This window comes from Phodopus roborovskii, unplaced genomic scaffold (genome assembly GCF_943737965.1).
Source record: "Phodopus roborovskii unplaced genomic scaffold, PHOROB, whole genome shotgun sequence".
In the NCBI taxonomy this organism is placed as follows: Eukaryota; Metazoa; Chordata; class Mammalia; order Rodentia; family Cricetidae; genus Phodopus; species Phodopus roborovskii.
In genome coordinates, this window is record NW_026127048.1 from 71047 (window position 1) to 93390 (window position 22344).

A 22344-nucleotide genomic window follows, 5' to 3' on the forward strand; every position below is an offset into this window, starting at 1 on the left:
AATGAACAAATTCCTTAAGGAAAGAACAGAAAGCCAAGAAAAAAAAATTAACCAGGTGAAGGAAACGGTTCAAGACTTGAAAACTGAAATTGAGAAAATAAAGGCAACACAAACGGAAGGAATGCTGGAAATTGAAAAGCTGGGCAAAAAATCGGCAACTATGGACACAAGCATAACCAATAGAATTCAAGAGATGGAAGAGAGAATCTCAGGCACAGAAGATAAACTAGAAGAAATAGATTCATCGACCAAAGAAAATCATAAATCCAACGAATCCTTAACACAAAACATTCAGGAATTGTGGGACACCATGAAAAGGCCAAACCTAAGAAAAATAGGCATAGACGAAGGTGAGGAAGCCCAGATCAAAGGTGCCGAAAACATATTCAACATAATCATCGAGAAAACTTTCCAAATCTGAAGAAGGACATGCCCATGAAAGTACAACAAGCATACCGAACCCCAAATAGGCTGGACCAAATAAAAAAGAACCCTCGACTTATAATAATCAAAACACCTAGCATACAGAATAAAGAAAGAATATTAAGAGCAGCGAAGGAAAAAGGACAGGTAACATATAAAGGCAGACCTATCAAAATTACACCTGACTTCTCCATGGAAACCTTCAAGGCCAGAAGGTCCTGGATAGATGTTCTAAAAGTATTAAGAGAACACGGATGCCAGCCTAGGCTACTATATCCAGCAAAACTCTCAATCAATATAGATGGAGAGAAAAACATATTTAATGACAAAACCAGATTTTACCAATACGTATCTACAAATCCAGCCCTACAGAAAGTATTGGAAAGAAAACTCCAACCCAAGGGGGGTAACTATGCCCACAGAAATGTAGGCAACAGATAATCTAACTACACCAGAAACCAAGGGTGAAACAGAACTAACTAATATATTCACAATACCACTGCCAAAACCAAACCTAAATCAAACAAGCATCAACAATCCATGGTCCTCACTCACCCTCAACATTAATGGTCTTAACTCACTTATGAAAAGACACAGGCTAACAGAATGGATACGAAGATAGAATCCATCCTTCTGCTGCATACAAGAAACTCATCTTAGCTCCAAAGATAGACATTACCTCAGGGTAAAGTGTTGGGAAAAGATTTTCCAATCAAATGGAAATAAGAAGCAAGCAGGCATACCTATCCTAATATCTAACAAGTTAGACTTCACACCAAAAGTATTCAAAAGAGATGAATACAGTCATTTCATATTCATCTCAGAAGAAATCCATCAACACAAAGTCTCAATTCTGAACATCTATGCCCCTAATACAAAGTCACCCACATTCGTAAAAGAAACACTACTAAAACTCAAAGCTCATATAAAACCTCACACACTTATAGTGGGAGACTTCAATACACCACTCTCAACACTAGACAGGACCACAAATCAGAAACTCAACAAAGAAACAAAAGAATTAACAGAAGTTATGTCTCAACTGGGGCTAACAGACATCTATAGAACATTCCATCCAAAGACAAAAGAATTCTTCTCTGCTCCCCATGGAACCTTCTTTAAATCGACCACATACTAGGTGACATAACAAACCTCAACAGATACAAGAGAATAGGAATAGTCCCCTGTATCTTATCGGACCACCATGCTTTAAAATTGGAATTCAACAACAACACAAATAACAGAAAACTTGCAAACTCATGGAAACTGAACAATGTGCAATTGCACCACTCCTGGGTCAAAGAAGAAAAAAAAAGAAAGAAATTAAAGACTTTCTAATATTCAACGAGAATGAGGATACAACATATCCGAAATTATGGGACACATTGAAAGCAGTGCTACCAGGGAAGTTCATTATACTAAGTGCCCATATGAAGAAAACAGAGGATAGTCACATAAGAGAATTAACAGCCCAACTGAAAACCTTAGAACAGAGAGAAGCGAATTCACCCCGCAAAAGTAGAAGCCAGGAAGTAATCAACTTGAGGGATGAAATCAACAAAATAGAAACCAGGAAAACAATACAAAAAATCAATGCAACAAACAGTTGGTTTTTTGAGAAAATCAACAAGATAGACAACCCTTTATCCAAACTAACGAAAAAGCAGAGACAGATCATGCAAATTAACAAAATCAAAAACGAAATGGGGAACATAACAACAGACACAGAGGAAATCCAGACAATTTTCAGGTCATACTTCAAAAATCTGTACTCCACAAAAATTGAAAATTCAAAGGAAATGGACAAGTTTCTGGATAAATATCACTTAACAAAACTAAATCAAGAACAGACAAACAACTTAAATAGACTTATAACCTGCAATGAAATAGAAGCAGTCATCGAAAGCCTTCCAACCAAAAAAAGTCCAGGGCCAGATGGATTCAGTACAAAATTCAACCAGACATTCAAGGAAGAAATAATACCACTACTCCTCAAACTGTTCCACAAGATAGAAAGAGAAGGTTCATTACCAAACTCTTTTTATGAGGCCACAATAACTTTGGTATCCAAACCTCACAAAGACACAACTAAGAAAGAAAACTACAGACCAATATCCCTGATGAACATCGATGCAAAAATACTCAATAAAATATTGGCAAACTGAATTCAAGAACACATCAGAGAAATCATCCACCATGACCAAGTAGGTTTCATCCCTGGAATGCAGTGATGGTTTAACATACGAAAATCTATCAACGTTATCCACCATATAAACAAACAGAAAAAGAATAACCATATGATTATCTCCCTAGATGCAGAAAAAGCCTTCAACAAAATTCAACACGCTATCATGATAAAGGTCTTGGAGAGGTCAGGGATAACAGGAACACACCTAAACATAATAAGAGCAATATACAGCAAACCAACTGCCAACATCAAACTGAATGGAGAGAAACTTAAGCCAATTCCTCTAAAATCAGGAACAAGACAAAGCTGTCCTCTCTCTCCATATCTCTTCAATATCGTACTAGAAGTTCTAGCTAATGCTATAAGACAACAAAAGGAGATCAAGGGGATCCAAATTGGAAAGGAAGAAGTCAAACTGTCTGTATTTGCAGATGATATGATAGTTTACATAAGCGACCCAATAAACTCAACCAGGGTACTCCTACAGCTGAGAAACACCATCAGCAAACTAGCAGGATACAAGATAAACTCAAAAAAATCAGTAGCCCTCCTTTTTTCAGAGGACAAAGAGACAGAGAAAGAAATCAGAGAAACATCACCCTTTACAATAGCCACAAGCAACATAAATTATCTTGGTGTAACACTTACCAAACAAGTAAAAGACATATATAATAAGAACTTTGTGACTCTAAGGAAAGAAATTAAAGAAGATACCAGAAAATGGAAAGATCTCCCATGCTCTTGGTTAGGTAGCACTAACATAGTAAAAATGGCAATCTTACCAAAGGCAATCTACAGATTCAATGCATTCCCCATTAAAATCACACCACACTTCTTCACCAACCTTGAAAGGATAATAATCAACTATATATATAGAAAAACAAAAGACCCAGGATAGCCAAAACAACCCTATACAATAAAAGAACTTCCGGAGGCATCACCATTCCTGACTTTAAGCTCTACTACAGAGCTATAGTTGTGAAAACAGCCTGGTATTGGCATAAAAATAAACAGGTAGACCAATGGAATCGAATTAAAAATCCTGATAATAATCCATGCACATATGAACACCTGATTTTTGACAAAACAGCTAAAATTATACAATGGGGCAAGGACAGCTTCTTCAACAAATGTTGCTGGCACAATTGGATGATGGTGTGTAGATGACTGCAGATAGACCCATGTCTGTCGCCATGCACATAACTCAAGTCCAAATGGATCAAAGACCTCAACATCAATCCAGCCACATTGAACCTCTTAGAAGAGAAAGTAGGAGGTACCCTTGAACAAACTGGTATAGGAGACTGCTTCTTGAACATAACCCAGGGGCACAGACACTGAAAGAAACAATTAATAAATGGGACCTCTTCAAACTTAGAAGCTTCTGTAAGGCAAAGGACACAGTCGACAAGACCAAACGGCAGCCCAGAGACTGGGAAAAGAGTTTCACCAATCCTATATCCGACAAAGGGCTGATCTCCAAAATATAGAAAGAACTCAAGAAACTAGTCAACAAAACACCAAATAACCCTATTAAAAATGGGGTACAGAACTGAAGGACGAATTCTCAATAGAGGAAATCATAAAGGCTGATAGACACTTAAGAAAATGCTCCACATCCTTAGCTATCAGGGAAATGCAAATCAAAACAACTTTGAGATACCATCTTACCCCTGCCAGAATGGCTAAAATTAGAAACACCAGTGATGACTTATGTTGGAGAGGATGTGGAGAAAGGGGAACACTCCTCCACTGCTGGTGGGAGTGCAAACTCATACAGACATTTTGGAGATCAGTATGGCAGTTCCTCAGGAAAATGGGAATTAGTTTACCACAGGACCCGGCAATCTCCCTCTTAGGCATGTACCCAAAGGATTCACATCCATGAAACAAAGACATCTGTTCAACTATGTTCATAGCAGCACTCTTTGTAATAGCAAGAACCTGGAAGCAACCTAGATGCCCCTCAATTGAAGAATGGTTAATGAAGATGTGGCACATCTACACAATGGACTACTACTCTGCAGAAAAAAATAATGTTATCTTGAAATTTGTAGGCAAGTGGATGGGACATGAAGAAACAATCCTGAATGAGGTAACCCTGTCACAAAATGAGGAACACAATATGTACTCACACTTATATGGGTTTTAGACCTAGATCAAAGGATCACCAGCCTATAATTCACACCACCAGAGGAACTTGGATACAAGGTGTATTCTAAGAGAGTCATATAAAGTCCCTCACAGAAGCAGGAAGGGACAAGTCCCCCAGAGCTCAGGTGAAGTGGCGGGGGCAGCAAATGTAGAGAGAAGTAGGAGAAAATGAGGGGGAGGAAAAGAAAATAGGTGCGACCAGGAAGATTGAGCATGGTTAGGAATAGAAGATAGGAAAGAAAGAGAGAGAGAGAGACAGAGACAGAGACAGAGAGAGAGAACATAAAAGAGGGAGCCAATATTGGTTTGAAGATAAAATTGAACACAAAGAAAGGTCGAGAGAACTACAAGACTGCTCCCAACTAACAATCTCAGCTTCCGTGGAAAGGCTATCATAAATGCCCTTCCCGGAGAGTGAGATCAACAACAAACTTCTCCATGGAGCCCTCAACTAATGCCTGTTGAAAACAGGATCAAACACTCATACATAAACAATGAGTTGAACTAGAATCCAGATGCAGATGGAGAGGAGAAAACCATGCAACAGAAACACATAGAGACAGCTTACCTGAACAAGGAGGAGATAACGGCCACTAGACTGATAGCTGGGAAGCCAGCATGGGACTGACTCAGGCACCCCTGAATATGGATCTCAGCCAGAAGGACTGAGTAGTCTAAGTGACCTCAGACAGTGGAGTCAGTATGTATCCCTGGTGCACAAAAGGACTTTGCGAACATACCCCCCTTGGAGGGATAACTGCCTTAATCTAGAGACAGGAGAGGAGCCCTAGTCCCTACTTCACAGGACCTGTCATTCTACATGACCCCAACTGGATGGTGTTCCCCTACATATGGAATTGTGGTGGGGGGATGGGATGGCAGGGTGTTTAGAGTGCATGTGAGAGGGCAAAGAGGGTAAAAGGAAGGGAAGAAGGGAGGGAGAGCTGGGGGGAGGGAGGGAGGGAGAGGGAACTGGGATCGACATGTAAAAGAATAAATCAAATAAAAAAAAAATGCCTTGACTCCAAAATTTAAGTTGAAGGACAAGTTACTGGGGAAAAGGATTTCTATTTTTGTTTCCACAGAAAATGAAAAGATGTGGGTTCCTTCCAGAATAATGTGATTTGATCACGCCAGACCGCCTGAAACATAGTACAAGCTGATCCTACATTCAAAACAGCTGGACAAAACAGTCCTACAGACTACAGCCAGGATATCTGAATCTTCTGCGAGTCCCCCAAGACAGCGCCCCTTACCAGCAGGAAGTAGTTTGGAAAGAACGACGCCCAAATTCCCAAATATTGTGTATAAATGTTTGTTTTCAATTAATTGGACTTTGTTATATAAAATGAAATAAAACAAAAAAAAAGATATTAAGTCTCACAATCATTCATCAAAACGTGAGTTTTTCATTGTTAACTTCCTACAGGAATGTGATAATCCATTTGTTAGAGTAGACTTAGGAATTATTGGATTGCAGTCCATCTCTTTTGAGGCAGCTGTCCAGCATGAAACATGTGGGATCTTCTAAAAATGCTGCATACACAATGACATTTCAGCATTTAAACATTTTACAACTCTGCTCTCCAATTAAATAAGGGATGAACCTGGGAGTTTCCCACAATCATGTGGGAGTCAACTGACAGTCAATTGTGTCGAGTATGGCAGACCATTTCATCCTGTGATTATGTTGTTATTTGATTATTAAAATAAGACATTAGATAATCCATGATCAGTGGATTCCACGATGTGGAAAGCAATTATTGTGGACCATCTAAATATCAATTTTGTAGTTAAAATATTTAAATTAATCATGACAGCATAGTTCACGAGTCAGGTTTGGAGCCACCTTAGGGAAGTGGATGATGTTACATGAACTCATTGTTTGATTATTTAACTATATAAAACAATGATTATATCATCCATGACACCTGGAATCTGGTGCCACAGATCATATAATTACATAATTAAAGTATTGAAATTGACAATCTATGTTAATACCCAAGATAATGTAAATATTTATATAGTTATGTAAACCAAAAATCCTCCATTCCATGAAGAGACCTGTAAAGCTTCCTCTTGTGAAGATAATGTGCAATATCCTCACATTTTATGATACATTGATTCAATTGAGGATGATGACATCCTTCATGACTGGAGTCTGGCCATGCTACCCTGCCAGTAAAATCCTACATCACCTATTTATTGTGACAGTTAGCCATTACTGACTAATTTAATTCTTTAAATTATGTAAATGAAAGACAATGCCATCAAAGATTACAATTAGTGTGCAAATGTCTGTCAGGGACAAGGTTAGGAAAGTTGTAGACATGTGCAGAGCATTTTCTGAATGATCTATGCATCTCCCAGAGTAAAAGGGATGCTGGATGATTGATTTCAGAAGATTGCACGGGGCCCCACGAGAAGTTCAAGGACTTCACCAAGGCCGGCATGGTGGTCTGGGTTTTGACTACCTGCTGTTCCTCCACATCTTCAGATCGGTTGTGATCTAACATGAGAAGTAGGGGCACTAGGAGTTCGGCACCATCACCAAACCTGGCAAAAGGATCATGTCCCAGAACACGGAAGTACATCTCCTTCTCAGGTATGCTGTTTATGCCCCTGCTGCAGCCATCTTTTCACCTGATATCAACATCTTGGCTTCTACTGCTAAGCCAGGAATGGTCCCATTATCTCAGTTCCTGAGGCACCACAACAGATATTCAGGTGCTGGTGATGATGTCAGGCCAACAGAATTCATCATGCAAGACAGTATGATTATCTGACGATTAACTTATGGCATTTTAAAAATCCATGATGACAGCATACATTTCCATATCTGGCAAGTCTGCCCAGGAAATCATGATACAAAAATGTCAATGACTTATATATGTAAAGATGTAATTATTAAATTTTTTCATTATATAATCTGTGAACCCTGAAGTTATGCCAACTTGTGTGACTCAAGTGTGACAGACGATCTAACTATCTGATTATTTCATTATTCAAATCTGTCTTTTTCTACTCCAGGAAGAGTGGAGTCTGGATCCACTTTCTTGGTGTAATTTCTCCCATGTGATTTCAATATTCATTAATTTATTTATTTAAATCATTGTTGATATCATTTTGTTATTTCTCTAGGGGTGAATTATGAAAAATTATCTCTTCATTCATTTTATTGTTGAAATCTATGATTAGGAACTCAATGACTGTTCAGTATTGAGCAATCTCTTAGGCTTCACGTATAAAACACCATCCACTTGTTTAATTTTTATTCATTTGCCACAGACCTTTCAGTGGTCGATGGGTCTTTGGGGAGACCAAGATTTCAATGAACAGGTCAGGAGTGGCTTCGGCTTGACAGACAGACACAAACACACTCGAAGATGTTTGCAACTGCTGCAATTTTTACTTCAGAGTAACAGGTTTTTATGCAGAAAGTTCAAGAAACAGATTTTTGGCCACAGTTTATTATTTATAGACATACTATAGAAATGTCAGCAATTATTTTGGTGCATAAGATCGTAAATACATATCAATACAATTATTTTGGCCTGCTTGTGGTCAGGTTACCAGGGATTTGATTTACTTAGTATAGAGAATAATCATTGTCTCTGGTCAGTAAACTTTTAACAGCATTGATAAGAACTATTGTACTGTTTTATTGATTTAGTGGCCCTAAAAACTCAGTAGTAAATCCCCACAACAGCTTTGCTGTGGACTGTCTAATAAGGCAGGGTCATCTTTTGGGCAAATTCCTATAGCTTTAGGTATGTTAACTTATTAAGCCTTAGGTTGACACCTGAAGTCTCCACTGGTGCCCTGGGATTAGTAGCATAGGGCTGGTATGTATCTCTTTCTGTCCCTGAAACTATATCTATGTGTTTTCTGGGCTTCTCTGAATTAACAGTGGAGCTATATGCCAAAGCACCTATGACCAAAAGCATTAAAGCTATCATAGCACAACAAACACCTAGAACCCGTTCCAGACTGTCAGTCGGGCAATCACCTGCAGGGTCCTGAACCACTTTTCCCCAGGAGACATAACCACATGTGGTGCGAACCTCTGTACAGGTAGCCATTGAGATTTCTCTCAGCCATTGCTACACTGTCTCTACTGGGCCTGGTGTGGCAGTTCCCTCTTTTTTATTTTTTAAGCAGAACAGCTGGAAATCTCACGGGAGTGTGCTGGTGGAGTGAAGTGCTATTCTGAAAAGAATAGGAAAGGCCAAACACACTATAAATAAAAGAGCGGGTCCAATTCCTAGGAAAACAATATACTGCTGAGTCCAGCTTAATGGATTCAGGGATCTTAGATTTTCTAAAAATGTTGATGCTAGGCCTGAAATGTCCCAAGTATCCATCTTTCTCTGACTGATAACCATAATTTCCTCTTGCAATGCCTTGATATCATAGGTTAAATTGGTATCCTCCCATACACCCAAGAAATGTGCCTTAGTCTCATTCCAATTAGAGGAAGAGTTGTATGGAAGAGGTGTAACACAGATGTACTTAAACTCTGCATGGCATTTAGTTACTTACTGCATCTTAAGATTTTGTATGTCTGGGCCCATTTCTATCATTGCCTCTTCTAAAGCATTTAATCTAGTTTCTAATTTCAGATCTATTAACCTCTGTTCTGACAAAATAAAAGAGACATTCCTATGCATGTCATTCACAAAGGAAGCTGTCTGCATTTCCTTTACTAATGCTGTTGTTGAAACTGAAAAGAAGTCAAAATGGCAACAAATCTTTTTGGCCTAATCAATTCATTAATTTTTCTAAAAATGTTTATATCCATATTATACCAAGTATCATTATTCAAATCTACTGGCAGCATCACAGAAGCAGGCCTTTTAACAATAAATATAGTTGAAAAGGTTTATCATAACCTTATTGTACACAATTAGTTAATATGCACGATCGACACTCAACAAAAAATGAGTCCCCTTCTTTCTTGATAAGCACAAATTTGTTATGTCCAAACATTAATGCATAGGGGTAAGAGAGACAAGCTATGGACTTGGTAGGCTTTGGTTTTGTTTGTTTGTTTGTTTGTTTGTTTTGCTTTTTTGTTTTTTTTTTTTTAAACTACAACATTGGCTGCTGCAACTAACCTGAACAGATCTGGCTGAGGAGTCCCATATGTCCCATCCGGTTTTGGCAAATACCATACAGGTGACACCCACTCTGCTGAATACCATCTCCTTATGGGCTCATTTTTTTGAAGAGTGTATTTTCCAAATTGAGCAAAATGATCCTTAACGTAGCCAGAATATCCATGATCAGGTGATGGTACAGAAAAATCCCAGATGATTTCTCCTGAAGCCAATGGAGAAAACCTTGTTCCAGTGTGAGGGAATCCACAATGAAGCCAGTTAGGCATCTGATCTTCATTTTCCTCCCATAAACTTTTTTGTATTTTACCAAGCAATATGGCTATCTAGAAGGCAGCGGCTAATTTATTATCATAGTGCCATTAAAATTATTGTGCCCCAAAGTAACAATTTGTAGTTGCCACATAGGCCACTGTTTTGGACTCTTATCTGTAACATGTTTATTTCAGGAGTGTCAGTGAGGAAAGTTCTATAGTTGACATGCAAACAACCATCTGGAGGTATACCACCCAGGGTTATGCAGATTGGTAATGAATCTGATCTACCCTTGTAATTTACATACCCAGATGAATTACTCTTCATATGAAAATCTGGATTCCATCCTAGCACATCAGTAACAATATTCATGATTTGAATGAGCTCTGTATTTTCACAATGCCATTAGGGCTTCCACCTAAACAACCCTGAGTCATGGTCTGTGGGCACATTGGTCTGAGTGTGGCTTCTTGCTGCTGGCAAGGGACAATGTGGAGTGGGGGATTCAGGTTTTAGTGGACTCAGCAGGAGGTGTGGATGGAGAAGTTTCCCTTAGCTTCCAGTCTGGAGACCTCCAGCATCTGTTTCTGGAGTAGGTGGAGAAGGAGGGTTAAGTGAAGTTTCAGCCATAACAGTGAGTTTCAGGTAGCATCATACAACTCCCCCAACCTCAAGGTACCTAAAGCAAGCCTCCACTGAATTCACCTCAGTTCAGACTCTGCCCTTTAAAATCTGCCTTTATAGCATCGACATGGGAGTGGGGCAGATACAGAAGAATCCACCATCTGATCACTTGTTTTTGTTTCTTATTTATTTAACTTATTATTTTACATGTCGATCCCGGTTCCCTCTCCCTCCCTCCCTCCCTACGTACCTCCCTCCCTCTCTCCCTCCATTCCTCTCTCACCTTTACGCTCTTTGCCCTCTCACATGCACATGAACCACCCTCCACTCCAATCCCCCCACCCCATTTCCCTATATTGGAGAATGCCATCCAGTTGGGGTCATGTAGATCTGAGAGGTCATGTGAAGTTGGGACTAGGGTTTCTCTCCTGTCTCTAGGTTAAGGCAGTTATACCTTCATGGGGGATGTGTTCAGAAGGTCTTTTGTGCACCAGGGATACATCATGGCTCCACGGTCTGAGGTTCCTTAGACTGCTCAGTCCTTTTGGCTGAGACCCATATTCAGAGACCCATTAGTCAGTCCCATGTTGGATTCCCAGCTGTCAGTCTGGGGGCCTGTTAGCTCCTCTGTTCAGTTAAGCTGTCTCTATTTGTTTCTGGAGCCTGGTCTTGTCCTCTCCATCTGCATCTGGGTTCTAATTTGACTCAGTGATTATGTATGGGTGTTTGCACACATTTCCAACAGGTATTAGATGAGGGCTCCATGGATAACTTAGATATTGATCTCACTATCTGGGAAGATCATTTATGGTAGCCTTTCCACGGATGCTCAAATATTTAGTTGGCAGTACATTTGTAGTTCTCTAGAACTTTCTTTATGTTCAATTTTATCTTCAAACCAATATTGGCTCCTTCTTTTATGTTCTCTCTCTCTCTCTCATACTCTCTCTCTCTCTTTCTCTCTTTCTCTTTCTCTATCTTTCTTTCACTACTTCCTGTCTTATATTCCTAACAGGGCTCAATCCTCCTAATCACTCATGTTTTCCTTTCCTCCCCCTTGCATTCTCCTACTTCCCTCTCCATTCACTGGCCCCCTACTTCCCCTGTGCTTTGGGGGACTTGTCCCTTCCTGATTCTGTGAGGGACTTCATATGAATCTTTTAGAATACACCTTGTACCCTAATTCCTCTGGTGCTGTGAATTACAGGCTGGTGATCATTTGCTCTAGGTCTAAAATCTATATATGAGTGAGGACATACTATTTTCTTCTTTTTGTGACTGGGTTACCTCATTCAGGGTGGTTTCTTCAAGTGCCATCAACTTGTCTGTGAACTTCAAGATACCATTTTTTTTCCTGCAGATTAGTGTTACACTGTGTAGATGTGACAAAACTTGATTATCCATTCTTCAATTGAGGAGCATCTAGGTTGCTTCCAGGTTCTTGCTATTACAAATAATGCTTCTATGAACATATTTGAACAGATGTCTTTGTTGCATGGATGTGGATCATTTTGGGTATATGCCTAAAAGGTGGATTGCTGAGTCGTGTGGTAAACTAATTCCCATTTTCCTGAGGAACTGCCATACTGATCTCCAAAATTGCTGTACAAGTTTGCACTCCCACCAGCAGTGGAGGAGTGTTGCCCTTTCTCCACATCCTGTCCAGCATGAGTCATCATTGGCGTTTCTACCTTTAGCCATTCTTGAAGGAGTACAATGTTATCTCAAAGTTGTTTTGATTTTCCTTTCACTGATGGCTAAGGATGTTGGGCACTTTCTTAAGTGTCTTTCACCCTTTTTGATTTCCTCTATTGAAAATTCTTTCTTGAGTTCTGTACCCCATTTTTAATAGTGTTATTTGGTGTTTTGTTGACTAGTTTATTTTGTTCTTTGTATATTTTGGAGATCAGCCCTTTGTCGGATATAGGATAGGTCAAAATCTTTCCTAGTCTGTTGTCTGCTGTTTGGCCATCTCTACTCTATGCGTTACATTACAGAAGCTTCTAAGTTTTGAGTGGAACCCTTTTTTAGTTGATGCTCTCAGTGTCTGTGCCCCTGGAGTTGTGTTCAGGAAGCGGTCTCCTATACGTATTTGTTCAAGGGTACATCCTACTTTCTCTTCTAAGAGGTTCAAGGTGGCTGGGTTAATGTTGAGGACTTTTATCCATTTGGACTTGAGTTTTGTGCATGGCAACACACATGGGTCTATCTGCAGTCTTCTACACACCCTCATCCAATTGTGCCAGCACCATTTGTTGAAGATGCTGGTCTATTGTCTCCGGTGATTTCATTATGTATTTATTTAAATCAATGGTGATATCATTTTGTTATCCCTCTAGGGGTGAAGTATGCGATATTATCTCATTTTTCATTCATTTTTTTGTTCAAATCTGTGATTAAGTACTCAATGAACTCTTCAGTCATGAGCAATCTCATAGGAGTCACATGTAAAACACCATCCACTTGTTGAATTTTTATTCATATATTTATGAAAATCTGTCATTATTTATTCAGTGATCGCTGGAGTTTTGAGCTTCGTTATGGGAGTCAATCATGCCAGACCATCACATCATCTAATACTACACATACTTATTTAACTGTAATACTAGGAAATTAAATAAAAATTCATCATTTCATTAATGCATTAAAAATAAAGGTGATGTTATGAACCATAGGTCCCTTTTGGAGTCAGATGTTGGGTGTTGATGATGTAAAATCATCTCATTACTTGTTTATTTAGCTATTGAAACAGATCATTACATCAGCCATAGTTTTACAATTTTGGTGCCAAATTGTAGAGTTAATATTAAGCACCAACTAATTAATTATCAATTTAAGTTTTTAAATACATAATTATTCCATGAAGAGAAGGGTTGACTTCTCCTTGTCAGATTTAATTATGAAGCACCATAGTATTATTGAATTATATTTCATTACATACTATTTATTTAATTCGATGAAGATGTTGTCCTTCATGACAGAAGTCTTGTTATTCCTCACTGTGAATTAATCTTGTGCCATTATCGGTTTGGCCCCTGTGTGATTGAAACATCAGGAGACTGGTACCAGAAGCAGTGCCCAGAGAATGAGGGACACTGGATTATGCAGTCATTACTGATTATGTAATAATAGATTTTTAAACACCGAATGATTAAATGATTGAAATAAAATTGTATTATTTCGCATCATCAGTTTCTGAGAGGTTGCTACAGAGCTGACCTATGAAGGACACAGTCAACACAGATGTTAAAAATTGAATAATTTAATAATCTCATGATCAGAGAATCTTATCTAATGAACTCTGTCGGGCTGATAACATGACACACCTCAAACTCCAAATAACTCTAAATAACCATATTAGAAATTGGGATTCAGGACTCAATAGAGAATTATCAATTGAGGAATCTAAAGTGACTCAAAGGAACATAAGACAGTACTCAAAATCCTTAATCATCAGCCAAGTGCAAATAAAACAACTGTGAGAAATAATGAGAACAAAGTGCTCTACAGGTACCAGAATGAAGAGAAATTTAATTTATTTTCAAATCATAGGAAAGGATTATGGTAGAAGTGATTAATGATATTGTTTGCATTCTGGAAATGAGAAAATTAAAGCATAGTAAATAGGTTGAAATACTCATCAATGTGCTTGAATGGCATAATGATGCTTTCGTTTTCATGCTTATATCATTATAGAGATGTTGTAGATTGAGAGACTGGTAAATATGTAACTCAAAAAAAAAAAGAGATCCCTCTTTTGTTTTTGTGAGAAAATCAATGAGGCTGTAAGGTTAGTCGATGGGTGGGTATGCTAATTTTAGCATGTGGGAAGTGCACTAGAATGTGACAGAATGTTGGATCATAAATGTTGCCGGGCAACCATGCTTGCATTCTGTATCCTGATATCATGGGACAAGGACCAGAGAGCAGCATCGATAAAGTATTATCATAGGGCATCACAATCTCCCAAGATAACTATCTCCTAAAACTTTTAACGGCAGCATTTGATTCCCCTAACCAAGTCATAGCCAAATCTCTGGATGTTGGCCTAGAGCAATTACTGGTTACCCAATTCAACATTACATAATATCAGAGAATACAGTCTGTGCAGGAAAGGTTCAAAGACTTCTGTTTATGAATGCTCTCTCTTCTAAGAAGTAAAACTATGGATTAAAAGATAATAAGACTCACAATTACTCATCAAAAGGTGAGTGTTCCTTTGGTAACTTCCATCAGGTTGGTGATAATCCATGTGTTAGGGTAGACATAGGGATTATTGGAATGCAGTTCATCTCTTTTGAGGCAGCTGTCCAACATCAAATGTGTGATATGTTTTAAAACCTTGCATACACAATGACATTTCAGCATATACACATTTTACTACTCAATTATGTGAATAAATAAGCCATGAACTGGGGAGTTTCACACAAACTTGTGGGAGTCAAGTTGGAGAAAACTTGTGTCGGGTATGGCAGACCATTTCATCCTCTGATTATGATATTATTTAATTATTAAAATAGGACATTAGATTATCCATGATAATCTAATGTGGATTATTGTTCCACAATGTGGGAGTCAAGTACTTTAGACCATCTAAGTATTAATTATGTAATTAAATTATTTAAATTAACTATGACATCATTGTTCACAAGTCTGGTTTGGAGCCACCTTAGGGAAGTGGATGGTGTTACATCAGCTCATTATTTGATTATTTAGTTATATAAAGCAATGATGATATCATCCGTGACACCTGGAATTTGGTGCCACCTTGTGGGGTCAAGTGTGAAAGATCATCTAATTACATAATTAAAGTATTTGAATTGAATGTTCGTGTTAAGACCCAAGATAATGTGCCTATTTGTATAGTCATGTAAACCAGTAATCCTCTATTCCGTGAAGAGTCATGTAAAGTTCCCTCTTGTGGAGTTAATATGCCATATCATCACATTTTATGATTAATTGTTTCAATTGACAATGATGACATCCTCAATGACTGGAGTCTGGCCATTCTCCCCTGCCACTTAACTGCTACATCACCTCTTTATTGTGACAGTTAGCTATTACTGCCTTATTTAATTATTTAAATTATTTTAACGGCAGACAATGACATCATCGATTAGGATTAGTGTGCAAATATCTGTCCGGGACAAGGTTGGAAAGTCGTAGACATTGACTCCCTGCTCTTCCTCCACACCTTCCCATCGGTTGTGATCTATGATGAGAAGAAGTAGTGGCACCGGGAGTTCGGCACCATCTCTGAGACCTCGCAAAAGGACAACAACCCAGAAGAGGGAAGAACTGCTCTCTCCCAGCTCTGCTGGTGATGCCCCTGCTGCGGCCATCTCTTCAGCTGATATCAACATGTTAGCTACTGCTGCTACACCAGGTACAGGCCCATCATCTCAGGACCTGCTGCACCACAACAGAGATTCAGGCCCTGCTGATGATGCCAGCCAAAACATTTCATCAGGCAAGACAGTATTGTTATCGGATTATTAACTTATGGAATTTTAAAAATCTGAGAAGACAGCATATTTTATCATGTCTGGCATGTCTGCCCAGGAATTGATGATACAAAAAAGTTCAATGAATTACATATTTATAGTTGTAATTGTTACATTGTTTCATTATATAATCTGTGAACCCTGAATTTTGGTGCCACCTGTGTGACTCAAGTGTGACAGACGATATAACTATCAGATTATTTCATTATTCAAATCTGTCTTTTCCTACACAAGGAAGAGTGGATTCTGGATCCACCTTGTTGTTGTTAATTGTCTCTTGTGATTTTGTTATTTATTTATTTAAATCAATGTTGATATCGTTTTGTTATCTCTCCAGGATTGCATTAGGAGAAATTCTCTCATCATTCATTGTTTTGTTCAAATACATGATTAAAAACTCAATGATCTCTTCAGTTTTGAACAATATTGTAGGAGTCACCTATAGAACACCATCAATCCACTTGTCTAATTTTATTCATTTAATTATGAAAATCTATCATTATGAATTCAGCGATCACTGTAGTTTTGAGACTCCTTATGAGAGTCAATCATGCCAGACCATCACATCATCTGATATACACTTACTTATTTAACTGTAAAATTAGGAAACTAAATAATAATTCATCATTTAATTAATGTATTTAAAATAAAGATAATGTTATGGTCCATAAGTCCCCTTTGGAATAACTTCAATGAACCTTAGAACCATGCCTCACTCACCCAATTTTCCCTTTTCTTAATCAAATTACAGAATAGTATCAATAGTCAAGAAACGGTCCCTTATTTTAAAACTGAGGTTCCTGTAGGTGTCCAGCATCACATTTGTGTAGAGACACTTCTGAGAAGGATTTAGCAAAGCCCACTCTTCCTCAGTGGAGTGCATGTGCACATCGTCATAGGTCACTGCATCCTAAAATAACACAAAGAAGTATAATACTCACATTGTAAATGTAAACTTCTTTGACAATATAGTCATATAATCCTTGGTGCTTTCCTCACTTATTTTACACATGTACATTATAATGCATTCACCCAGTCACATTAGAAGTAAAATGAATTAGGGTTCCACATGCACCATTTCTTTGGTCGTTTACGTAGCATATACCCTGAGAAAGAAATCCCAATAAACAGACATAAAGGGAGAGGCAAGCTACCAGAACAACACTACTGAGAACACATCAGAAATAAATTCTATAATAGGGAGAGCCTATCATAGAATTAACCCAGGTCCTAGAACCAACTTCTGTCTTTGTTAGGTTTTCATTGCTGTATAAAGACACAGCAGGGGCAGGGCAACACTTACAAAGAAAATATTTAATTGAATTGTCACACTTGAAATTTCAGAGGTTCTGTTATGGCAGGGGACATGTCAGCATGGAGCCTGCTGCAGTCCTCGAGGTTAGAGTCCTTACAGTATGACTCAGAGGCAACAGGGCATTGTCTGACACACTGTGCATCATTCTGAGTATAGGAAACATCAATGTCTGACCCTATCGTGATATGCTTCCTCTAACAGGGTAAAGCCCTCTCAAACAAAGCCACACCACATCTAATATAACTAGTGGGAACTCACAGATTAAGGATTGACAGCAAGGGCACCTTCAAGGCTGGACCCTTTGAATGTGGTTGACACTTAGGTGTCTTGATCTGTTAGGAGGCCACTGGCAGTGAAACCAGGACCCATCCCAGTTGCTTGAACAGTATAACGTGTACGGGTTTTTCTGCCTGCCGCTTGGTTTTGTCCTGCCGCTGCGCCGCCAGCCCCAAATAACACACAGAGACTCTGTATTTGATATTATCCTGTTGGCCAGTTACTAGTTTCTTATCGGCTAGCTTTATCTTAATTATTAACCCATTTCTGCTGATCTATGTATTTCTCTTACCGGGGAGCCGGCGGCATACTGCTTTCTTCAGACTCTCCATCTTGACTCCTCCTTACTACTTCCTATTTCCTCCTTGTCTCCTAGTCCCTCCTATCTTCCTTTCCTATTGGCCAACAGTGCTTTATTATTAACCAGTATGAGAAACATATACAGAATGACATCTCCCATCATCTCCTCTTTTCTGTCTAAATAAAAAGAAGGGTTTTAACCTTAACATAGCAAAATATATTATACAACAGTTATCAAGTAAGAATCACAGTTAACAATATTTAGTCCATTAACATTTAGCAAGATTTGAAGAAAATATTTCATCATCTATTCTATCTTTGTGTGTCTAAAGTCTAAGTAACTTATCTTTAATCCTAACTAATGAAAACTATAACCATAACTATCTGTCTTCAACTCCTTCAAAGACCACAGAAGGATAATATATAAACTCTAGAAATGACAGAAACAACTCACTGCCTGGTCACCCGAAGTTCTTTTGTAATCTTCCATCTTCAGCCCATAGGCCATAGTGTGTCTGACAGACTCTCCAGTAAAGCAGAAAACTTTATACTGTCTTCTTGTATTGGCAGTTTGTCAGTCACTTTTCTCCGTGTCCTGCATACTGTCTCGAAGACTCTTCCATGAAGCAGGATCTCTGTAGCAATGTCCATCTTGAATCAGAAGTCACTTTTCTGTGGGTCCTGCATGTCCAGTTTATACAGCATAAAGTCAAACAGTCCAGACAAGAGCAGTATCTTGTCCAAATGGCTAGTCTTGCCATATTGGAAGTAAACTCCATAATGAGTTTCTTCAATGTCCATCTTCATCTTCCTTTCTGACGCAGGTGGTGTTGCCAGGAACAATTATGTCTCATTGTCAAGAAAAACCCTAAACCATTTTAAATGCCATATTCTGTAGGTCTTTGAAAGATTTGAAGAATTCCTATCTATCTTAAATACATCTCTGTGTATCTTGAAAACCCTAACTAAACTCTAAGCTTTGACTATCATAGGTAATTATCTATAATCTGTACTACATTATACATTACATTTCTAAATGAGCTATACAAACAAGAGGAGAAATATACATATGACAAAATTGACCTTAAATTGTATCAATAAATGAAAATCCATTCCAAAACAAAGTATTCATATCTATACCATAATCCCCTTTTTACCTTTAAAAAGAATTGGCTGTGATCATTACCCATTTATAACCAAGTCCATTTAAATGAAAACAAACATTTATAAACAATATTTGGGAATTTGGGCGTCGTTCTTTCCAAACTACTTCCTGCTGACAGGGGGCGCTGTCATGGGGGATCCTGAGAAGTTGCAGAAATCTTGGCTGTAGTCTTCGAGGCTGCTTTGTCCAAGCTGTTTTGAATGTTGGATCATCAGCGACTGTTTCAGGGGGCCTGGCTTGATCAAACCACATTAGTCTGGAAGGAATCCATAGCTTTTCATTTTCTGTTGAAACAAAAATAGAAATCCTTTTCCCCAGTAACTTGTCCTTGAACTTAAATGTTGGAGTCAAAGCATTTTTAAAATATATAAATTGAATTAATGCAGCAGCATTTCCTTTATCAGTTGTTGTTATTTCCTCAGCAGTCAAACAATGCAGAGACAACACAATAGCATACAATAACCAGATTCTCTCTAAGCTTTTCATCTTTACATGGCTTTATTATTACTCCATTTCTTTCTTTTTTTATTTTTTGAGACAGGGTTTCTCTGTGTAACTCTTATCTGTCCTGGAATTCACTCTGCATACCAGGTTTACTTTGAAATCACAAGAGATCTGCTTGCCTCTGTCTCCCAATTGCTGGGATTAAAGGTGTGTGCCACCACACCCAGTTCCTCTTTGTCTATTTAAAACCATTTTTTTGTTTCCCAAGCCTATGTATTTTTTTAAAACACACTGTAAACTTTTAGCACCTTTTGTTAACGTGAATATGTCTCTACTGTAAATCTTTATCTTTTTTTTTTGGCCATGAGTCTTTATCTGTTAAACAACAACATTGTTAAAATGAAAGTCTTTGTTTTTGCCGCGGTTTACCAAAGATGGTGGCGGGTACTTTTACTGCCAGCACTGAGAGCTGTGCTCACTGCCTTGGTCTGCAGTGCCACCCAGAAAGCATTTTAAGTGGAAGTTCTTACTAGCCACGTGGGCGCCATTTGTAACGTGTATGGTTTTTCTGCCCGCTGCCGCTGGTCTTGTCCCACTGCCGCACCACCAGCCCCAAATAATACACAGAGACTCTGTATTTGATACAATGCTGTTGGCGCGGTTACTTGTTTCTTATCGGCTAGCTCTGCCTTAATTATTAACCCATTTCTGCTGATCTATGTATTTCTCTTACCGGGGAGCCGGCGGCATACTGCTTTCTTCAGACTCTCCATCTTGACTCCTCCTTACTACTTCCTATTTCCTCCTTGTCTCCTAGTCCCTCCTATCTTCCTTTCCTATTGGCCAACAGTGCTTTATTATTAACCAGTATGAGAAACATATACAGAATGACATCTCCCATCAGAACAGTGTTTTTGGAGCCCACTCCTTATAGTGGGATACCTTTCTCAGTTGAGATAAAAGATAGAGAGGCTTGGTTCTTCGTCAGATTTATATGCCGGACTTTGTTGACTCCTGAATGAGGGCCTTAAAAACTTGAAAGGAAGGGAGAGTAGTTGGGGAAGAAGAGTGGGAATGAGGGATTGGTATGTAAAATGAAAACAAATTTTAAAAAAATTAAAATAGAAACAAATTTTATTAGAATCATCCACAAAAAGAGACTGGTTTTGCTCTCATTGTTGCTTTGTAAGGATGGAAAAACTTACCCTAATATTTCCTAGATTCTGCCCTCTAGCAGTGAGAAGGCAAAAGGTCATTCTTGACTGTTTACAACAAGGTGGTTTACCGGACAGCACCTGTGAGTGAATGAGAACAGGAAATGAACCTTGTCACACTACCCAGAAGCCCTAGCAAAAGCAGACTTCCTGTGCTAACACCAGGCTTGGATAGTTCAAATTGATTGGTCTGCACTGGATGCTATGAGATGATTGGTTTGTGATGTGTGGGCTTTTATGTAACCCAATAAATGCTGTATGAACCCTGTACCCAGGGTTCCCAGTCCTCTACCCCACATGGAGTATGGCTGTGGACCCCAGTGCACTGGAATATAAAAGGCCTCATGCTTTTTCATCAAGACTGCTTCTCATGAGTGATTTGGGGGGACGACCTTTCCTGAGTCAGGGCGTGAGGGTCCACTCCCTCAGCGGGTCTTTCAGCTTCAGTAACAAGGATTTTGAAAACAAATTCATTCCCAGTTTTAATATATTCACATTGTGTTTGAAAGATGTTTCCCATGTGTAATTATTTCATACCATAGTAGAGATTGTCAGATACCCTGCATCTGGAGGTGACATTGTATTGAGCCTAGAATTTTGGGTTTTGGGATCTGACTCAGGTCATCCCCAAGTAGAATATGTGCTGAGCAAAACAGTAAATGTGATTTCCAGATTGAAAACAGCAAGAATAAAACAGAGTACATAAAAAAAAATAAACAATAATCATTGAGAACATGATGCATTAGTATGCATATTCTGTATAAGATAAATTTGCAACATGACTCAAATACAGTGAAAACTAAATTTGTAACACCCTACAAAATGATATCTGATTACAAAGATTCATGCAAATGGGAACCAGTTAGAATCCCAAAAGGATTATGAAAACCATAGTACATATATTGATACAGCATGGCTTCTACACCTACAACAACCATGCAGTGATCGAGAGGTGTACAATATTAGGGAAAGAACAAATGGGAGGAAGAGAAAAAAAAATAAGGTGTAAATACCTTCAAATTTTTGTCAAAAATAAATAAATAAATAAAAACAAGAGAAATTACTTCACATAATCTGAGATCTTGTTTAATGTTATCCAGCTACCAATGACTCTATGTGTTCAGAACTTATATACACAGACTCGAACAAAATTAACTCAAAAGGATGCCTAAACTTTTCTGTTTCTGACCCTGCAGTGACTGATATTTGTTTCAAAGAGAGACACCCCATAGTCTAGATTTCTCTATGCAAATGGGGATAATATTCTGCCATCGTTCAGAGAATTATATTTTAATTTAATGTACAATGTTACAAATTAATGAGTTCTGCTTATTAAACATATCCATATAAATAATTGGTATCCAG